A 22,471-nucleotide genomic window follows, 5' to 3' on the forward strand; every position below is an offset into this window, starting at 1 on the left:
ACCCCTCACCCCTCCTCCCACCCCTACCCTCCCTCCCACTCCCCTCACCCCTCCCTCCCTCCCTCACCCCTCCTCCACCCCTCACCCCTCCCTCCCCTCCCCTCCACCTCCCTCCCACCCCCTCACCCTCCTCCCACCCCCCTCACCCTCCCTCCCTCCCCTCACCCCTCCCTCCCCTCCCCTCACCCTCCCCTCCCACCCCTCACCCCTCCCCTCCACCCCCACCCTCCCCTCCCACCCCCCCTCCCCCTCCCTCCCTCCCCTCCACCCCTCCCTCCCCACCCCCCCACCTCCCCTCCACCCCCTCCCTCCCTCCCCACCCCTCACCCCTCCCCTCCCACCCCCTCCCCCCCTCCCCTCCCTCCCCTCCCTCCCTCCCTCCCCTCACCCCTCCCTCCACCCCCTCACCTCCCTCCCCCCCTCACCCCTCCCTCCCCACCCCCCTCCCTCCCTCCACTCCCTCACCCTCCCTCCCTCCCCTCCCACCTCCCTCCCACCCCTCTTCCTCCTCCACCTCACCCTCCTCCACCCCCTCACCCCCTCACCCCCTCTACCCCTCCCTCCACTCCCTCACCTCCCTCCACCCCTCACCCTCCCTCCCTCCCTCCCCACCCTCCCTCCCTCCCTACCCCTCCCTCCACCCACCTCCCTCCCTCCCTCACCCCTCCCTCCCCCCTCACCCCTCCCTCCCCCCTCCCTCCACCCCTCACCTCCCTCCCACCCCTCCTCCCCCACCTCCCTCCCACCCCCCCTCACCTCCCTCCCACCCCCTCACCTCCCTCCACCCCTCACCCCTCCCTCCACTCCCCTCCCCCTCCTCCTCCCCTCACCCTCCCTCCCCCTCACCCTCCCTCCACCCCTCACCTCTCCACCCCTCACCCTCCCCTCCCACCCCCTCACCCTCCCCCTCCCACCCCTCACACCCTCCCTCCCTCCCCTCCCCACCCTCCCTCCACCCCCTCACCCTCCCTCCACCCCTCACCCCTCTCCCCACCCCCTCACCCCTCCCCTCCACCCAGCTTACTGCTCCTAGGGCGTAGTAACTCAAAACATCCCATAATAAGGGACTGGCACCTTCACAATATGTCCATCGTACAAACGCGACTCTTGCTGACTAAAACACCAAAGTCAATCATGCAAAGCTCACTGTACTTACCTCAACACGATGGTCCACACCTGTAAGCTGTAAGTCTTTTAAATTTAGTCTCGGCAACCTGCAAATTGTCGCTAATCGTTATTCATTTTTAAGGTAAATTCTGAATTTTCCCCCCAAAGAAATATATCGTCATAATGCAAGCAAAACAAAAAGAAGATTCCTAATCATTAAAGGATGCAAATGGCCCTCCCTAATTCACTGTAAAAACTCGTGAGTAATTTTACAATGTTGCAAGAAAAACAAAACCAACAAATCTCTGCATATATTTTCCTAACTACCATACTCATTAATTAGATAAGAACAGAACGTTACGAGGTTACAGAGAAGACACTTAGGCTGGTAATAACTCTCTCCCAAGTCCTACTCAGAATTATTGTTTGACTATTTTCCTATTAGGGTCTATATCCTTACTACACCTGCCTACATAATTAAACTTAAGCACAAAAATCATCAAAATAACACCGATATTCTACCTTAATTAGACACTTCTAATAATTATCAGCGAAGAGGCATACAAAAAGGAACGGTTTATACAAAAAAAATATATATAAATTATAATACATTTTGACTACGTAATAAGTGGTAATTCGTGTTAAGTGAACGTATCTAGTTAAGGTAGAATCTGAATGTAATTCTTCTTACCGTTCAGCCAAAGTGAGGTATATTCTTACACCTTATGTTACGAGGGTTTATCACGAGTTCTGCAGCTGACCCCGACGAAGCCAAGGAGGACTGCAGCAGCACTTTGTCACACGCACGTCCCGTATTTTCTAAACAAAATTCGTCTAAAGTATTTTGTTTTTACCCAATGACCATGACGTATTATTAGAAAAATCTCACGAACCTCCAAACCATTTTAATAATAATTCAAAACAAAACAAACAAATAAAAAATCTTGTGTAATTTTTTGTAGGTTATGGTGCTGTGTTGTGTTGTATTACAGAAAATAAATAAATGAAGTAATAAAAAAGCGAGTTAGAAATCCTATTTGTGGTACTTTTACATCATGGAATATTTACCTCTGTGTAAGTGGTAAAGGTATGCGTATCGTTCATGTTTACTCTGGTGTGTGTGGCAACCAACCATCACCTCCCCTCACTCCCGTCCCCCTCTGACTGACTGACGACCCGCTATGGTGCCGGAGTCTCTCCTCTCCTCAGTCAATATCCTAACACTGTGGGCTGAGGGTGTTGCCTTTTCCCGCTTTCCTCATGTGAGAACCTTGTTAAGTGAAAAAGCTGTCAAGATAAACTGTCCGGCATGTTTCGCAGACCAGTCAGTTTGAGTTGACACCACCTACAGTAACTGTATTTGTGTGGTGAAATATCCCCATTGCCGTAAAGGTAAGCTGTGGCAAAAATAAGTATCATAATCTCCGACAACATAATAACTTAGTCACTAATATCATAGTGATGTCTGTTATGAATTGGGTAATATGCTGTAGAAAAGTGTTCAAGTAATACTTTGTACTACACTGTTTTATTATCGGACTGAATGTGTTAGTTGTACCGCGTATAATATGACAAAAAAATGTTTATCAACTTCTTGGTAAGAATATTTAATCAAATTGTGCTGGTGCTGTGGGGCGGGCGGTGGTGGGGTGTTGGTGACAGTGTTGTGTTAGTCGTCGTTGTGTCCATCGGTGTGTATTATGTAATAATAATAATAATTAACGGTGTATTAAGATAACATGGCAGCCCGAAGGCTGAAAATATACAATGAACAGAGGTGATAAGTTACATATAGTGAAACAGAGGAGTGGGTCACTTGGTTGACAAAAGCTTTCAATACAGAAAGATATAAGAAACATAGAGTCAACATATAGATTAACTGTAGATCTGGTACTGTGGGAGCTGGTCTGTAGACATTCTTGTGACCTGATGCTGGTGCCTGGTACTGTGGGAGCTGGTCTGTAGACATTCTTGTGACCTGATGCTGGCGCCTGGTACTGTGGGAGCTGGTCTGTAGACATTCTTGTGACCTGATGCTGGCGCCTGGTACTGTGGGAGCTGGTCTGTAGACATTCTTGTGACCTGATGCTGGCGCCTGGTACTGTGGGAGCTGGTCTGTAGACATTCTTGTGACCTGATGCTGGCGCCTGGTACTGTGGGAGCTGGTCTGTAGACATTCTTGTGATCTGATGCTGGCGCCAAGCCTGGCTGTTAAGCCGCTACCTCACTACAGCTGCAGGTGTACCACGTGGTCCGGGTAGGTCCTCCAGCTCACACAGGGTGTTGGAGAAGGCCATGGCCTCCAGTTTGAGAAACACTGGGCTATATCTTCTTCTGGAAGGTTAAGCCTACTGCAAAGAGAAACCGCATTTATGGAGTTGGCTTTGCCATTCGCTAATTCATCCTACATAGGCTAACTGAAATGCCTGTTGGGATCAAGGAATGCCTCATGAAGCTCCAAGTCCCACTGAATCACTCACGTCATGCCTTCTCCATCAGTGCATACGCCCCAACACTGGATGCAGAGGATGACATGAATTTGGCCTTTTATGCCGATCTCCACAGAGTGGTAACCTCTATCCCCAGAGAAGATAAGGTTGGGCTCCTTGGTGAATCCAATGCTAGTGTTAGCAGAGATGCTGACATACAGTATTTCAGGGAACCATAGGGTGAAACGGAGTAGGCACGTGTAATCCCAACGGCCTACTCCTCCTCAACAAGTGTGCTGATCACAACCTCACTATCACCAATACCTTGTTTAGGCAGGCCGAAAAGTTCAAGGGTTCGTGGCAACACTCCTGATCTAAACATTGGCATCTCATTGATTTATCAACCGAGCCATGCATGGCTCAGACCACTGCGACACATATCACCGGTTCATCAGAGCCAAACTCTCCTTTCACGTCGCCCCAAAACGGCGAAAGGCAACAAGCCTCCTAACACCAAGTGACTGGAGGATTCAGTGGTAGCACATGCTTTCAGAGAGCAGCTCAATGAGGGGCTAAAAAGCAACCCAACCAAAATCCCAGTGCCGAATGGGGTCCTGTCAAAGCTGTCATCAGAAAAACCTGCAAGGAGACACTTGGCCAGATCAAAAGAAAACACCAAGATTAGCTTGATGAGAACGACCCGGAATTCAAAGTACTTATCAATAGAAAACGTGCTGCTCTCTCTGACTGGCAGATCAACCTTAAGTCTTGGACCAAAGCTGATACTTTCCAATGTGGCGGGTCAGCGTGAACTTCGCAAACTAATGAACGACTGGTGGAAAAATATTGCGTGTGAAATGCAAAAATTTGTGTATCAACACAAGAAATGTGAATTTTTCAATTCACTAAAACAATATTAGGTCCAACTATTCATAGCGTGGCCCCCTCCCCTCATCCGACAATGCTGGAAAGAGCACCACCCTTCGCTACTCAACTGAAACACCAATGTGGATGTCCTGAATACACCAGCAAGTTCCTCAACACCCAAAGTTGGCCCACCTCAGCTATCCCCCTTCCCTGGATAATGTAGCTACTGTTATTAAGCAGATTGATTAACAAAGCCTCAGGGCCTGATGGAATCCCAGCCGAGGAGTATAAAGCAGGTTGTCCTCTGCTTACCAGCCGTCTCCACTCTCTCCTGGAGAATATATGGGAAAAGGAGGAAATCCCCAAGCTCTTAAAAATGCCTCTATCGTCAATATTTATAAGAACAAGGGAGACCGGTCAGATTGTGACAACTACTGAGGGATCTCACTGCTGGCAAGATTGTCGCCCGAGTCCTCCTAAACAGACAGTTTCATGAGGCAGAAAACTTTCCCCCAGAATCTCAATGTGGCTTTAGACCATCACGTGGCACCACTGTCATGATCTTTGCTGCCCGCCAGATACAGGAAAAGTGCAGAGAACAGCGTCGTGACGCGTACATGGCCTTCATTGACCTTACTAAGGCCTTTGACTCGGTCAACAGGGAAGCCTTCTGGCAGACCCCAAGTCATTTTGTTGTCTACCAAAATTAATTTCCAATGTGAGGCAACTCTAGGATGGCACGAATGGCAGTGTCCTACACAATGGCATCCAGTCTGAATTCTTCGTCATCCAAACAGGGGTAAAACAAGGATGTGTACTGGCACTAACTCTCTTTTCCATTTTCTTGGCTGTCTTCTTTACTCATCCAGTACAGGATGAAGGGACTTTTCAATATAACACGACTCCAGCCAGGAGCAAAGGTGTCAGCTGCTTCCATTACTGAACTTCAGTATGCAGACGACCTCACCCTCATCGCTCAACTGAACGCGGCCTACAGGAGATCCTGAACACCTACACAGATGTGTATGTACACTTCGGCCTTAAGGTGAATGCATGTAAGACTCAGGTTCTCTTTCAGCCTGCCCCTGTTCAGCCACACCTTCACCATCCATCCATCTTAATGGTACTACTACTGCCTTTGGCAGACTCCGTAACAGTGTCTTCAGCTGTAGATAGCTGAAATTATCTACAAAGTTGCAAGTGTAACGAGCAGTGGTCCTCCCCTCCCTATGGTATGGCAGTGAGACGTGGGTCACATACAGGAGGAACCTCGAGACACTTGAAAGCTTTCACCAACGTAGTCTATATTCCATCCTCCGAGTTCACTGGGAAGACAAGAGAACAAATGTCAGTATTCTCATTGAAACCAACTGTAGGAGCATCGAGGCTACCATCTCCATGAACAACTAAATTGGACTGGCTATGTTACCCGCATGGACGACAATGGACTGCCTGACGAAAGGAAAATGTAATGTTGGCGGACAACGGAAAAGTTATAATAGTTTTAAGACAAACCTGAAAAAGTGCCAAATCTACCCTTCACCTGAGAGATGGTCACTCAACACCATAATGTCTAGAGGAGCACCACACGAGAAGGTGTCAGTACCTTCGATTTAGCTTGACTGCATACAGAGTCAGACAAGCGCCAGCGCCGGAAAGACTCTGCATGCCGCCACCCCTCTTGTACTAGATGCAGCCCTCCACACGTGCAACATATGTGGACCACCCTGCCGATCACATATCTGCCTCTAGTCACCCCAGAGGTCACCAATGAAGGTGACATCCTTAGTTACTCATATCATTGTCTTATAGCTGGGTGATCGTCATACTCGACAGCAAAGTAGTAGTACTAGTGTATCCCTCGGTCTCGTGCCTTTAGGAAAAGTTGTGGGCGGCCCTTCTGATCTCTTTCTTCCTTTGTTTCCATAGACTTTGTGGTGAAAAGTATCACGATATGTGTACACTCGGTCAAAAAATGTTTCAAATTTTGTACGAAACAGAATAACACCACGAATGAAGGTTTTGATAAAGGCACACGAGGCACACCGTACATTGGTAGCCCTGCGTGTGGAGTGTTCAGCTCGAAATTCATCGGAGCTCTCCTGAAAGATGTATTTTTTTTTAATATGAAGTTGATCATAATTTCATGTTCCTAGCTATTCGGAGGAGCTAATAAAGTAAGAGTTTAAATGTGCCTCTTGAAATGGCTAGGATGATAGAACACGTATTTAGTGGGAGGTGAAATTTATATCTTCTAAACTACGATTTGCTTAATTACCGAATCTAATAAAAATATACTTCGTAATGAAATAATAAGTTTACCAAATGTAAACAAATATAATATATAGTTTAGGAGATAAATCAAATTTAGGCCTGGCATTTCCCTTCGAATTCACGGCGTGGGTTCTCGAGGGGATAGCGTCACCGGAGCACTGAGCTAGACCTGCACGGCTGCATCACCGTTGATAAAGGGTGGAAAAAATTCAACTCCCAGAGAGGAGAAATCACGATAAACCAACGGGAGAAAGACAGACGGCCGACTTCCTAACTATTGGATGTTCTAGTAACTTCTATTAACAATTATGATCATTTAAGTTATATTATTTGTGTATATTTTTACAAGTAGTTGCGTGGTTACCTACTGCAGTGTGTGTTGATACGCGTTTCCGATTGGGTCGTTAGGTTTAGCGTTAGTTTTTTTAAATGTTTCTGAATGTAAAGTATATTGATATATAAGATGATAATGTATTTGATGTTATTGTTACTGATATCGTTGTTTTATGATGTTTTTTTTATTATGTAATGTAGTAACTAGTAAGACAAAAAAGGTGTTAAAAATAGTTAAGCCTAATGTATAGGACGATCTAATTTAAGTTCCACACTAAATAGTGGTAGGCTTGGGAAGTTGGGATCCCTCAGTCGGACTGCCGCCTGCTGGTGAGCCAGGCAGGCTGACGCTGTACCGAGGACCACAGACACAGCCTTACAGTATATCAGGGTTTGTATATCAGTACTGCTCTGGTGATTTTGTTAGGTTATCATTGGTTGTGTAATTGTGTTATATTTGTGTGCTGAGAGTTTAAGGATTAGATTATTGTGACTGTAGCCTCGTTATGAAGAGTTGAACCAGAACCCTTGAATATTTAATATCTAGCTTATGCTCTACTGTACAAAAAGATTTTTTATATTTAATTAAGGATATGTCAAGCAAAATGTCACACTGATATTGTTATTCAAAGCAAATTCCCTTTACGTATAATATATGAGTGTAAAGTAAACTATTGAAGCGTAACCCTCACACTAAAGCGGTCAACGGACTAGCCCCATTTAGTGCTGTTACCTCTACTCCCAGTATATTACATGTCCTAATATATTGTTAAGTTACCAATCTTTTATATTGTACACACATATTTTAGCTATTGGACTATTAAAATGTTGTAAACTTTCACAAGGCCTTAAGCCACTGTTATCGTACCACACAAATTTGAAGTTATGAAAAAGATAAGAAGATTATTAAGTAAACTGAGTCATTTAATAAAATTATTTTATTAGTATAGTTAAATAGGTACAATATACAACACAAGTAAAACACAAATAGGCAATTATCAAAATGCATCAGAATATAACCTGATTATTCCTACAATAATTACACAACACAACACAGAAACCTGATAAAAATGCCAGCTCGGGTAACATGTCTAGGTTGCGATGGCCAACCACAAGGAACCAGGAAGTAACGTGGTAGTCCATTACCATCACAATACCACCAGCAGCAGTCCTCAAAACAAAATTCTTCGTACACACCCTGGGAGAAGAGGAACACTGGGCCACAGAGAAGAGCAAGAGACTCAGTTTGCCAGGCAAACACACTTGCCTCGATACCTCGGTCTCATAGTCGGATAGGAAACTGGTTCTGATCGGTGCTCACTGGGGTGAAGTAGCTTCGTGAAGCAGCAGCTTCTCCTGGTGTGGTTGTTATGATGGCAAAGGGAAGAGGGGAGAGGGTCGTCACAATATGTATATATATATATATATATATATATATATATATATATATATATATATATATATATATATATATATATATATATATATTGTGTTGTCAATGTGTATAAGTCATGTGACTTTTTCCTGTGACTTTATTTCCGTTCACCGGTGAGCCTGCCCGTCCTTACTGGACGACGGGTCCGCTGTCCAACCATCGCTTCGCTACACACACACACACACAAACAAGCACCCACGCAGTTCAACAATCGAGCTCTGATACTTCCATTTCTCAGTAAGGACTAGGGAAGGATGTCATTGTTTTCTTTAATAAATTCACGAAACAATTTACTCGATCAAGTTATACATTATTCGACATAATCAGATAATCATGACATAGTGCAGAGTGTGTTTTGGTGGCTGGGGTTCACAACAATATCATAATCCTCCAAGCTGTATTGTCCCTCAGAATGGTGGCCAGAAAACTAAGCATTAATGTGAGGAATAATATGGTTAATAAGAGACTGTTATCACCCTCCGTGATAATGGTCTCATCATGGGGTCTACTGCAGGTAACCTTGGCCTGATCCCTACAATGGATGACATGATGGGACTATGGCTGACTTATGAGCGACACATTTAATATATAAGTGTGTCACAACAAGAAGTAGGTCACAACACCATTGATTAGTGTTTGATGATAAAATAAGATAAAAGTAGCCTGACCATAATTTCTTATACTGTAAGTTATACTCGTGTTGGTAACCATAAATGTTGCCTTATTAATATTATATACAGTACACTCAGTATCTTTGTAGATGAATTTACAGTTTAAAAAATTAATCAGTGATTCAATCCATCTATTCTTTATATTACATAACTTATGTATAACACATGTTGTCAGTGTTTGCCAGTCTGTTCCTCTTCTATGTCTCACGTGTTGACCCTGTATGCCCACACGTGCTCTCAGGGGCGGATCCAAGAATATCAAAAGTGGGTCCAAGAAGTTGTGGGTGGGGGAATATGGAGAACACAGCAAGCCCACCCAGTTGAGGGTTTTTCTTGGGGCTGTAAGGCCCCCAGAAAATGTTTGAAATCTGACCAATATCATGGGCATTTTGAGGTCCTTTTGATGTCATGAGCACTTGGCAATAACAGATATCCTGAGGTTAATAGAAATTACTTTTTACTATACAGAAACGCCTAAGTACAATACTGCTTTAAAGAAAAAGTATTGGAATTTTCTGATGAAAACGGGGGTTCCAGACCACCAGGCCCCGCCTGCATCTGCCTCTGGCTCTATAACGTTCATAATCAGCTCCCTTGCTGGGCTAGGAGCTCTACTGTACAGTAGGTGTCCAGCCTCGCAAACCACTGTTGAACGACGTGGGCAGTGTGTATAGGTCAACGGTTTTGGATTGATTTTGATTTTGCCGCTTGCAGCGGCTACTTTATTGTGCACCCCACACTCATCCTGTGAGCGGTAGCGCAAAAGGATTACAGAGTAGGGTTTACAAAGGGTTTTGGACAAAGGTGTGTTGGTGGTACAGCGGTAACGCATATAACTCTCACCAATATGTCAAGGGTTCGAGCCTTGGCCCGGACACACGTGAGAAGGGTGTTATACAGGGTGACTCTCACTACCAAACCACAGGTTTCCTCCTGTACTAACACTGGATAGAGCGCCCAAACGGCTAGTAAGCTGATAAGTGGCCAATATGAATAAACGAAGTAAAAGTAGGCCCAGGTGGGAAAGAGTAATCCCTCTCATAGAGGGATGGCAGGAAACACTGCTGTAAACCTTCCCTCAATCTGGAACACATTACCCACACCGTGATGTGAATCCCAGCCCCAGACATTGCAGGTCACGTGTCCATAACGGACCTCGTCATACCTGCAAGCGTAACTGAGTAACAATTAGTTAATGTTTATTAATATATAATGTACTGTATAAAGTAGATCGTGCATAATGTGGATATATAAAACTTTTGTGAATCTCTTTATTTTATTTGCTGGTCTTTATGGTAAACTACTATCATTTACGGCAATGTTAATGATCTGCTTGACCTAACGTATTGCAAACATCATACCTTGTATTATTGAGACTTCAGTAATGAATTTCCCATGAGAAGTGCTTGTAATATTTGCACCTTGGCCTGCTTTTGTCATGAACCAAGTAACAGTTAAATCTGAAGGACAGCGTTGCGTGGTGACTGCTGCCAACTGGGGTTAGGTGCTCCAGCTTGGCCACTATACCCTCCTCATTAGTTATGATGAGGTCGAGCGGTTTGGGTGTTTGCTCCCCTCTGTAGTGCGTCGGATCTATAAAATGTTGGAATAGGAAATTGTATCCCAGAAGGTCATTTAGCATGGATTCATTTCTCCAGTCAATGTCACAATAGTTAAAGTCCTCCATGACAAGGAGGTGGCTAGGGTTGAGCACCGTTGCATTGTCTATTATGGCTCTTAAGTTCCTTTTGCTTAATAAGCTATAGTTGGGGATTTGTAGATAGACCCGACGATAAGTAAGTCCCTTCCCTTTAATTAAATTTTACACCACTTGGACTCTTCAAAAAAAAATCTCCCTGTACCCTCGTCTGGCTGGCTCCAAGGTCTTGCCTAGCATAGATAACCACACCTCTCTTGCTAGTTTTTGGAGAAAGGTTCGAAAATGAGTTGTTACGAACCACACCACCAATTGTCATGATCTACCTACCCAGCACTACGAACCACGCCATCTATTGTCCTGATCTACCTACCCAGCACCACGAGCAATGCCATCTAGGGACGAAACCTGAGTATGACTATTCTTAGTTACCACTCCTGGGTTTCCCTTCTCCATATCCTGGTTGTTGCGTCACCTCCTCAAAGTCTTCTTCGTCAGCTCCAGTTCGAGGAGAGTTCAGTTCACTCTGGGAAGTGACCACAGGATCACCTATCCTGGAAACCTACGGCACAGTGACTACCTACCGTCTTCTACAATACTCAGCCTTACTCGTCAGCCATCTCAGCTCCGCACTTAAGTATTTGTAATCTTATATTGTCTTCCCCACGTCCACTTCCTTCAAATTATTGTATGTTGTATAAATATGTATATACTGTTAATGTTTAGGTTAAGTATGGTTAAGGGTAAATTATAGAAAGCTGAATATTTTGTTAAGGAATTTATGGTACTTTATTATACACAACATAAACTCGCATCCTTTGTCTACCCTTTTATAGTCCGATTGTCTTTGTTTTTTTATTGTTGTTGCCTGTTGGGATCTGGGTAGACTTTTAACTATATTCTAAATCCCCAACTCGTAACAGAGTCATATCCGTCTATATTGAACACCCATTCCTCCAGGTCGATTCTCCTGTTCTTGTACAACATTTCTACAACTCCTACTGTATCGGGTTAATGTGCTTTCAGTAGTGTTTCAAACCCCTTTCTCTTATCCAGGAGCGTGTTAATATTAGTGTGCATGACTTTAACGTCGGAATTTGTCCTCGGTAACGCTACGGTCTCGGTATTGACTCCGCCCCCACCCCCGCCATTCCTAGCAACTGCCTTGTTTATTAAATCCCTTGTATTTTCTGGGGTGAGGTCAGGAAGTACATTGTTTACATGGCATTCACCTCCTCCTGGGTGGGAGGTAGAGCAGGTGGGGGGGTGTACTCCTCAACTCCTGGTTCTGTACTGGTGCATTGCCTACAATACTTTCCCCTTTTATACTTGTATAACCCACACACGTCCGTCCCTGTTCCTTATCGAATCCTCCCTCTTCTGCTTCAAGGACGTCAGGTGTTTCTTGTGCTGTTCCCTCTGCATTACCGTGCGACCTGGGTTTATGAAGATGCCCCGAAATGCCCCGCTCCTTGCTAAATATTTTGCATACTGAATAACTTCCTATTTCTTACCCCCTTTCACTAGTGTGATCCTGCCTTTGTCCTAGCCTCCTCACTTCATGGGGGGGGGGGGAAGCTGATAATTTCAGTGTCTCCTATAACAAATATCCTGAAAATTTATATCAACGTTTGTTTTCCTATTCTCCGCTTTCTCGCATATTTATTTATTTATTCATTTATTAATATTTTTACATTTATAAGTATACACGCATTTTATAGTGGAGTTGATAATTATACGTATAGTAATCTGGGTTATGTTAAGGTGAACCAAGGGGACAGACATAGTCAGGACCATTTTTTTCCCCCTTTACGGGCATTAGCCCACCCGGGCACTAGCCCACCCGGGCACAGGGCATTTTTAATGACCCACATCAAGGCCTGGGGGGGGGGGGGTCGAAAATATATTAAAAACATAATAATGATGATAATAATAATGATGATGATAATGTGTTGGTTCTTTTTTATGGACATATATCACACACAAGTATATATATTAGTTCTGGAACTAATAAGTGGCAGGGCTGAAGAAAACACTTTGTTGGTTTTTCTTTATTGTAGAAAGATATATTTTCACAGGTCCTTAGTTCAGTTGAGAGTATATTATACCTTCTCTGCTAAGGGAAGTGTCTTAGTGCATTTTTATAGGAGGACACTTAAGTGAGGTGTTCACTGGGTAACAAGTGATACGAGTCTGCCCGCTCTCTCCTGCTCAGGCTCAAGGAGGAGCGGGCGAGGTATTTGCATAAGTCCGCTTGACCTGTGGCTCAACCTCTGATGAAGTTACACACCTCAGCATGTATGACATGAACAACACTGAGTCATTGTTGAATAATTGGGTATTATACATTTGGGTGAATATTTATATAATACAAATGGTGCTGTTACAATAATAATAATAATAATAAAATTCATAGAGATAAATAACAATTATAATATAGTAAGTTTGTCAGACCAAACTAAGCCAGTCGCCAGTATCTATGAGATAATTGTTTGTCAAATGTGAGGATGCATTATCGCCTCAGGGACTATATTAGATACTGCACATGATATCAACATAAGAACATAAGAATGGAGGAAACTGCAGCCGGCCTATTGGCCAATACTGGGCAGTCCCATTTACACCCAACCCCTAATGCTCATATAAACATCCAACCTATGTTTGAAGCTATCCGGTGTATGCGAGTTAATGATGATATTTGGTAACTTGTTCCATTCATCCACTACTCTGTTTCCAAACCAGTGTTTACCTATTACGCGCCGAAATCTAAATTTGTCTGATTTAAAACCATTGTTACGAGTTCACTCCTGGTTGGATAGTTTGAGTCCCTTTGTAATGTCCCCTTTCTTTAGCCCTGACTTCCATTTATACACCTCTATCAGGTCGCCCCTCGCTCTACATCTCTCAAGGGAGTGCAAATTAAGATGCTTTAACCTGTCTCTGTACTCAAGGTTCCTAATGCCCGGTATTAGTCTTGTCATTCTCCTCTGGATTCTTTCCAAGGATTCTATATCCATTCTGTAATACGGTGACCAGAACTGAACTGCGTAATCCAGGTGAGTTCTCACAAGCACGAGATATAGTTTTAGGATGACCTCGCTAGTCTTGTAATTAACACTCCTTTGTATGAACTCAAGTACTTTATTAGCCTTGTTACGAGCAAAAACACATTGTTTACTTGGCTTAAGATTCCTACTTATCATTACTCCTAAATCTCTCTCGCAGTCGGATTTCACAATGGCATCGTTGTTCATCTGGTAACTGGTTTCCCTGTTTACATCTCCTATACTGAGTACTTTACATTTGTCCACATTGAATTTCATCTGCCATTTTTCAGACCATTCGAAAAATTTGTTCAGATCTTCCTGTAGTTTTGCGGAGTCCACGTCAGATTTAATTACACGTCCTATTTTAGTGTCATCAGCAAATTTACTTATGTTGCTGTCTATACCGATATCTATGTCGTTTATGTATGTACTAAATAATAATGGTCCAAGTACTGAGCCTTGGGGAAATCCACTAGTGACGTTGCTCCAATGGGATTCAGTGCCGTTAATGCTCACTCGCTGTTTCCTGTCCTGTGACCACGCCCTAATCCATTTTAGAATATTACCTTTAATGCCGTGTGCTTCTACCTTTCTTATTTGTCTTTCGTGGGGAACTCTGTTGAAGGCTTTGCTAAAGTCGAGATATACCACATCATAATTGTGCCCATCGTCCACCGATTCGAAAACTGATGAAAAGAATGTTAATAGATTAGTTAGACATGAACGCCCGCTTGTGAAGCCATACTGAGAATCATTGATCAATTTGTGCTTCTCAGGTGGTTTCGAATAGAGTTTGAAATGATTCCTTCCAGTAATTTGCCTACAATTGATGTTAGACTGATTGGAAGTAGTTAGAAGATAATGATCTATCCCCCTTCTTGAAAATCGGTATTGCATTCGCTATCCTCCAGGATTCTGGTACTACACCTGATTTTAAGGACATTTTAAACAACTTTGCTAAGGGCATACTTAGCTCTTCCTTACATTCCTTTAATACTCTGGCAAATATCTCATTGGGACCAGGTGACTTATTAGGCTTTAGTTTGTCTATTTGCTTACTAACATTGTTACTAGTCACTACTATCTCGCTTAATTTGTTTTATTCACTATCTCTGAATAGAGCTGGTGCCTCCAGTATCATGTTTAAATTTTCGGTGGTGAAAACTGTTGAAAAATATTTATTTTGATTATTGCTCATTTCTCCGTCGTTAACAGTTAGCTCGCCGGTATCTGACTGTATTGGCCCAATCTTTTCTCGTGTTTTAGTTTGATACATTTGATGGAATCCCTTGGGGGTTTGTCTTCGCCTCCCTTGCTATCCTCAGCTCATTATTCCTCTTTGCTTTACTTATCTCGGTCTTAACCCTACTGGCCAATACCTTATAATAATCCCGGAGGTAAATTTCGCCACGATTTATCCTCCTACCTATAGCCTTCGTTTGACCAATAATGTTCTTTAAATAATTATTTATCCATTTAGGGTCATTGTCGTTTGATCTGAGTTTTTTGTATGGTATGTTCTGCCTTTGTGCATTAACTCATTTAAATTGTTGTGGAACTCGGCAACCTCAGATCTTGTTATGAGGTTGGTTTCAACCGTCGGGTCCATGTAGTTCACCCCCAAGCGTGATGCCCCTTCTCTCAACTGCCTCTTCAAACTATCAAAGTTTGCCCTTCTGAAATCTGGGACTTTTGTGGAATTTTCCTTACGGCTGCCCTGAAAATCTAACTGGAATCTAATTTCTTTGTGATCGCTGTTTGCAAGTTCGTTCCCTACCTCGACATTACTAATGAGGTTTTCTCTGTTCGACAGAACTAAATCGAGTATATTAATACCCCGGGTGGGTTCGGTTATATGTTGACTTAGGAAACAGTCCTGGATCGTTTCAAGAAAATCCTCTGATTCTGAGTTACCCTACTGTGCAGACTTTGTTGTGTATGGAAGCCCTGCGCATTTCATCCCAGATAAGTCGCTCATTGACTTTATCAAGATTGGGAGGTCTATATATTACTCCTGTGATTAATTTATCCCTACCGTCGATTAATTCTATCCAAATTGTTTCTGTAATCCGCTCAGTTTTTATTTCCTTATTTATTTCACACTTCAGATTATCCCTGACATAGCTTGCTACTCCTCCTCCTTTCCTAAACTGCCTATCGGTATGGAATAATTTGTAACCTGCAATTTGGTATTCGACAGGTAACTCACGTGAGTCTAGGTTGATCCATGTTTCAGTGAATGCTATTATATCGATTTTTTCGGTACATACCAAGGCCCTAATATCATCCATTTTGTTTCTCATGCTTCTACTGTTCGCGTAGTAGACATTTAAGTTAGTCGTGTTCTGAGTCCTCCCTTTGCCTCGTTTAGGTTTTAACTCCTTGCCTAATTTAGTTTTGTCATCATTCCTAACACTATTTCCCTGTAACCTTTCACTTTGTTTACCCGCTCCCACTGCAGTCTCCTCCACTCCCATGCTCACATGTTCTCCTAGCAGTTTAAAGACTTCGACATCTTTTGGACTGCCCTTTCGAGAGTCCCAGCCAGGGTTGCTACTCCATCCCTAGACAGATGCACCCCATCCCTATCATAAAGGTCCCTTCTGCCGTAGAAGTTGTCCCAGTTGTCAATGAATGGGACTGATGTTGACTTGCAATATCTGTCAAGATGGCCGTTGACACCAACTGCCCTTGACAACCATTCATTTCCAACTCTCCTTCTAGGCAGGTTACCACATATGATAGGGACCCCTCCCTTAGACCTAACACGTTCTATAGCTGTCTTGAACTTATCAAGAAGCTCCTCACTCCTACACCGGCCAATATCATTGCCTCCTGCACTATATCCCCCACCCCTGCTCATGGCAAACACACCCTCATCCTATTTTTATCTTTACCGCAAAAAGCTCTGTCCATGTACCATACCTGTGAGTCGCCAACAATCAAGATTTTCTTACCTTCCTTGTCAGCCCTGTCCCTGACTATACTAACGTCCAATTCATCTATCAAAGGACTGAAAGAGTTGGTACACTTAGCTGCTGTTGTCGTTGTTGTCGTATCCTTGGTGTGTTTTTTCACTACTAGTTTGGTCGTCCCTCTCCTCACAACCTTCCATTCGCCTGAATTTTCGTCATTCACCGGCTCTCCTTGCCTCGTTTCTTCCTTCATCCTCGCTATCTCTTCTTTTAATTTCAAGATATCTTCCTTGGCCCTCTCCAACTCGGCCCTCAGAAGGACACAGCCCTGTTCACAAGTAGCACTTGCCATTACTGACAATTTATCCCCGGGAGGTAAGATGCTGTGACGTTTCCTCTAGCGAGGTCAGAGGACAACTGTCTATATGTGTCATCAGTTCTCTGTCATGGAAGCTTTTATCTTGGCGGGAGTGTAATGATTGTTTATCAGACCACAGCTTACAGCCCAGAGAAAGACAACACACATAACAGTAAGTAGATAAGCAGGGGTACACCCTAAGTTGACACACCCTACAGTGACAGTAAGACCTGACCCAGGAGAGGTCACGGCCACAAGGTACCTGAGTTAACCCGTTATGGCCGTGTTAAAGAAACTACACTTGGCCAAGATCCACCTGGGTGGTAATAATTAGGAAGTATTACCGACCGGTGTTCCATGACAAGTGATATGACCGCACACCTGATCAAACACAGCTGTCCAGACCTGCCCTTGTCCTACAACTAATAAATTCTTCCTCTATCTTCCATAAGAGTTTTCACTCGTTACAATATTAAAGAAAATATTGATAATACTAATTAAAAAAAATAATGATAAAAATAAAAAGCAATAAATAAATACAAGAATTAAAAAAAAACAATATATGTATGCTATGTTGTCAAAGTAAGAGAAACAATTGAGACCCTGCAATTGTGTGCAAATGAGGCAGCAAGTCAGATCATCAACCTGGGACTTGGTCACATATGGCAGCAGGGTCAACCATTAGACAACACATTATGCTTCCAATATCTTCCCAGGCAGAAGTACCTCCCTGTTTGACAGCTGTTTGATATAATGGTTTTGGTGGTACAATAAAAGGAAAAGTACAAAGTAAGTGTTAAAAAAAGTATTAATACGTGAGCAATAAATATTTTTTAAGAGATAATTTAAAGAAGGGAGCGTTGTCTCTGCTGGGATGGGTGGGGGTAATTTGTTCCACACCTTCACACGGTGATATTTTTGGAGGTCTGGGACATGTATGTATTGAGGTAGAACACGCGTTTATAGACTTAAGTTATCAAAATGTTGTTTTTAAAGCATCAGTAGGAACCAGCATAGTCGGTTCCATCACACATGAAGATAAAATACCCGCTGCAATTCCATTGTTACCTGATCATTCCACTGTTACGACCCTCTTCCTTTCACCACTTACCCAGCTTCCTCCACCAGTTATCAGCGGTCAGGGTCATATGTACAGAAGTAGTAGATATCTCACAAGAGTTGTCGAATTACCGCTGGCTGTCCCACCAGTCTCCGGTAACTTCCCGATGATCGGTATCAGTGTACAGACAGACAAGAGGCAGGAAAGTTTCCACCAGGTCAGACACACTTGTGCACTGTAGTCTACTTTAATAATCACTAATTCTTCACAGCACTGTTAACAGGGTAATGTCTTCACAGCTGGACTTATCACTTCCAATATATAGTCAGCACATTACCAGTGTACAACTCCTTAGTGTTTTAACTTTATATTGTTCACTACAATCCCACAATACTTGCCCAACAATAATCTTCAGTTGTTCTGCTGGGCTTATTCTTTACACTTTGAACAGAAGCAATCGAATAACTTCTAGCCTGCTCGCTGGTGTTTATATATGCCTCGTCAGATGCTTCTCGAACATTCTAGAATCACCCAGAGACGCCGGGGAGATTCTAGAACGTTCTTCTCTGATCGAAGCTTACAATAATAATTAAATAAAAAAAAATGATGCAGTACATTCTAGAATATTCTTACATAATTAACACTCCAATATATACACGAAAATTTCACTGCATTTACCCAAAATAACTGCTGCATGGGACAGAAAACAATCAAAATACTGAGTTTACAAAATTATAAAAGGAAACTATGCCTCGGCATAACACTACCCCCTTCCTAATCCTTGTGTCGTCCTGACACACTCATTCACTAAGTACTTGATAATCCTGAAACTTGGTAGGTCTCCTCTTCTTCCGCTGCTGCCGCCGACGTACTGGGATGTCTTCAGAGTCCTCCCCTGACGCAGCAACCTCAGTCACATCCTCAGATTGGTCCCTCTCCTGTCACGTCCAATTCCGCTAAGAGGGAACAGTGCTCCTTTTCCTGGTCCATGGTCGGGTTTCCTGGTTCTGTACGGTCCTGAGTTCTTCCAGGATCTCCGGTCTGGTCCTCGTCGGTGGTAGGCGGCTGCTCCACAGAGTCTTCCCAGGTGTACTGCCCTGGCCCATGATACTGCCACAGACGATTGACGTGGACTACCACTGACTGAGCCTTCCTTCTTCCCTTGATCCGGTAGGTCACATCTGAAAGGCGTTCCACTACAGTGTATGGTCCTTCCCATGGACTCTGTAACTTCGGTGACTGACCCTTCTTCAGCACAGGGTTATACAGCCAGACCTTATACACCGTCCTTGTAACAGACCTGGCTTGCTTTGATGATAATAATCATTGTTGCGCTTCATCACTTCACCCGAGAACCCCACAGTTCCTCGAACTTGATGGTGGACCTCCTTCAACCTTTCTTGGGAGTCTTTTGGCGTAACTGGTGGTTTCTTTAGGAAGTTCTTCGCCAGGTGGTCTTCCTGTCAGCAGGTCCACTGGCAGCCGCCGTTCGTGACCCAGCATCAGTTTTGCCGGTGTGTATCCAGATGACTCGTGGGCAGCTGACCGATATGCCATCAACAGAGCAGGCAGCTTCTGGTACCATTCTGTCTGCCCCTCAACACAGTACTTGGCCAGTTCTTGTCCCAAGGTCCAATTAAACTTTTGTAACATTCTGTCTGACTATGGCCGAAGTGGAGTGGTCCTAGTCTTTCTTATGCCCAACAGTTTACAACACTCGCTGAACACAGCTGACTCAAAATTTCTGCCCTGGTCCGAGTGCAACTCGTGAGGCACACCAAACCAGCAGAAGAACTGGCCCACCAGCACTCTGGCAACAGTTGTGGCTTCCCGATTTGGGATGGCATCAGCTTCTGGCCACTTAGTGAAGTAATCCATGGCCACACAGATGTATCTACTCCCGTCTGCAGTGAGTGGCAAAGGTCCACTGCTACCCTCTCCATTGGTGCACCTGCATGGTACAACAGCAGTGGGGCACGTGTGTGTAGCTTTGGTCCCTTCTTGGCGCAGTAGACATCGCACGACCGGCACCATTCTTCCACATCCTTCCTCATGTCGACCCAGAAAACCTTTGCCACAGGTGACTCAAGGTCTTTTTCACTCCCAGATGTCCACTGGTTGGATTGTTGAGCATCTCCTTCAGGATCTCTGACCTCATCTTCCGGGGAAGTACTGTTGAGGCCATCGGTAGTCACCCATTGGCGCTGCAACAGACCACCCTTCAGCCGAAGAGCATCCCACTGAGCCCGGTAGTTTTAGTCGTAGGACTTGCTCCAGAGATCGTCTCCCAGGCTGGCCGCACTCAGCTCTGGCTCGACCACTGGTCACAGGCCTTGGTCTTCCAGCTGCAGCTTCTCAAGGTCTTCCCAGCAACGGCTGGATCCTCCTCCACTTTAGTGCAACTACACTTCTTGGAAAGTGCCTCTCTCCTGCAACACTGCTGATAATTGGAATCACACGGTCGCCGGCTCAGACTGTCAGCATTCCCATGTATCTGCCCAGGCCTGTACTGGGTGGTATAATTGTGCTGACTCAGCTTCCCAGTCCACTGTGCCAGATGTCCTTCAGGATTCTTCAGGGTCTTAAGCCACCTCAGTGCTGCGTGGTCAGTCAGGATGGTGAAGCTTGATTCATACAGGTAAGGATGGAAAAAGTCTGAACTCCTTATCACAGTCAAGATTCCCTTCCTAGTAACACAATAATTTATCTCTGTTGGGCTTAACTTCTTGCTGTAGTATGCCACTACGTACTTGATGTCATCCTTTTTCTGGGACAGCACCCCACCGATGCCATCATCACTAGCATCACAGTCCAAGATGAATGGTTGAGTTGGGTCCGGATAAGGGAGCACCGGAGAGCTGACCAAGGCATCCTTTAGCTGGTCGAAGGAGCCTTGACTCTCAGTCGTCCACACAAACTTCTACCCCTTCTTAGTTAGCTTGAGCAACGGTGCTGCGATCGTGGCGAAGTTCATCACAAATCGACGGTAGTAGGTACAAAGGCCAAGGAAACTACGCAGCTCCCTTATACAAGTTGGCACTGGGCAGTTTCTCACCGCCGCCACCTTCTATGGGTCTGTTTGTACTCCGTCTTCACTTACTATATGTCCCAGATATTGAGCTTCATTCTGGAACAAGTAACATTTCTTTGGGCCCGGCTTATGGTGTGCAGCCCGGAACCGGTCAAACACTTCCGATAGCCTCCCAGGTTCTTGCTCGAAAGTTTTGCCAAAGACAATCACGTCGTCCAGATTTATGTGGGCAGTCTTCCAGTGCAAGCCTTCTAAAATCCTTTCCATGAGGCCTTCGAAGGTAGCTGGTGCATTGCACAGACCGAATGGCGTAACTTGAACTGCCACAGCCCTTGTCCATATGAAAATACTGTCTTTTCCTTGTCTTCCTCGGTGATCTTCACCTGATGATACCCAGACTTCAAGTCGAGTGTTGAGAACCTCTTGGCGCCTGTCAGAGCACCCAGTGTGTCATCGATTCTTGGCAAAGGATAGAAGTTCTTCGCCGTCACGTCATTAAGGGCGCGGTAGTCCACACAGCACCGAAGTGAGCCATCCTTCTTCCTCACTAGGACGAATCCTGACGCCCACGGACTGCTGGACTTTTCGACCAGACCTTGGTGAATAAGATCCCCATCAGTCTTCTCCATAACCTGGTGACGAGCTGGTGCTATCCTCCGAGGCGGTTGTTTGATCGGGCGATGATCCCCAGCGTCGATGTGTTGCTGTACCAGGTCTGTCCAGCCCAGGTCTAGATTCCCTGCAGAGCAGTCGTCCGTATACTTCAACAACAACAACTTTCCCAGTTGTATCACTTGAGCCTCATCCAGGCACTGGGAGGTCCTGGCAAACAAGTCCTAAAAATGGTCGGGCAGACCATTCTTCTGCTGGAGCACGGTCCTCTTGCAGGTCCTGGGCTGCTTCTCCTGGTCGACCTTTGGCACAGTCCAACTGCCACTCATTGCTGTATTCTCCTTGGCCGGAGAGAGAAGTTGGCCACAATTACAGGTACCTCCTCTGCAGATGGGTCGACTAAAGTTCTCCCCACCATCACTCCATCTTTGACTCCACACTGCTCGTCAGGCTCCACCACTCCCAGACGGGTATGTAAGGCACCGTTCACCTTGCACGGCAACAGCACCTCTGATGTTGGGGGAATAACTACTGACCGCCTAGCTGTAACCTTAACACTGGCATGCTTCACAGTCCTCAGCGGTACCCACTTTCCTTTAATATTCAACTGTATTGAGCCAAGGTCCAGTTGACACTGTGAGGTAGGAGGTAGTCCAGGCCCAGGATGCAAGGGTC

General features: G+C 44.6%; 1 protein-coding gene across 6 annotated transcripts in view; it reads left to right on the forward strand.

Annotated features, from left to right (window-relative positions):
- The first annotated feature begins 2,234 nt into the window (after positions 1–2,234).
- The window catches only part of LOC121874129 (importin subunit alpha-4-like), an 83,424-nt gene continuing 63,187 nt past the window's right edge, over positions 2,235–22,471 (forward strand). For 2 of the 6 annotated variants that reach the window (XM_042378127.1, XM_042378120.1), the window contains exon 1: positions 2,235–2,499. The gene's annotated coding sequence lies outside the window, so the exon portion shown is untranslated. The remainder of the gene's footprint in view (positions 2,500–22,471) is intronic. The other 4 variants (XM_042378087.1, XM_042378103.1, XM_042378111.1 and 1 more) reach the window with 3 other exon arrangements.

The sequence above is a fragment of the Homarus americanus genome, unplaced genomic scaffold (assembly GCF_018991925.1).
Source record: "Homarus americanus isolate GMGI-L3 unplaced genomic scaffold, GMGI_Hamer_2.0 scaffold55640, whole genome shotgun sequence".
Lineage (NCBI taxonomy): Eukaryota > Metazoa > Arthropoda > Malacostraca > Decapoda > Nephropidae > Homarus > Homarus americanus.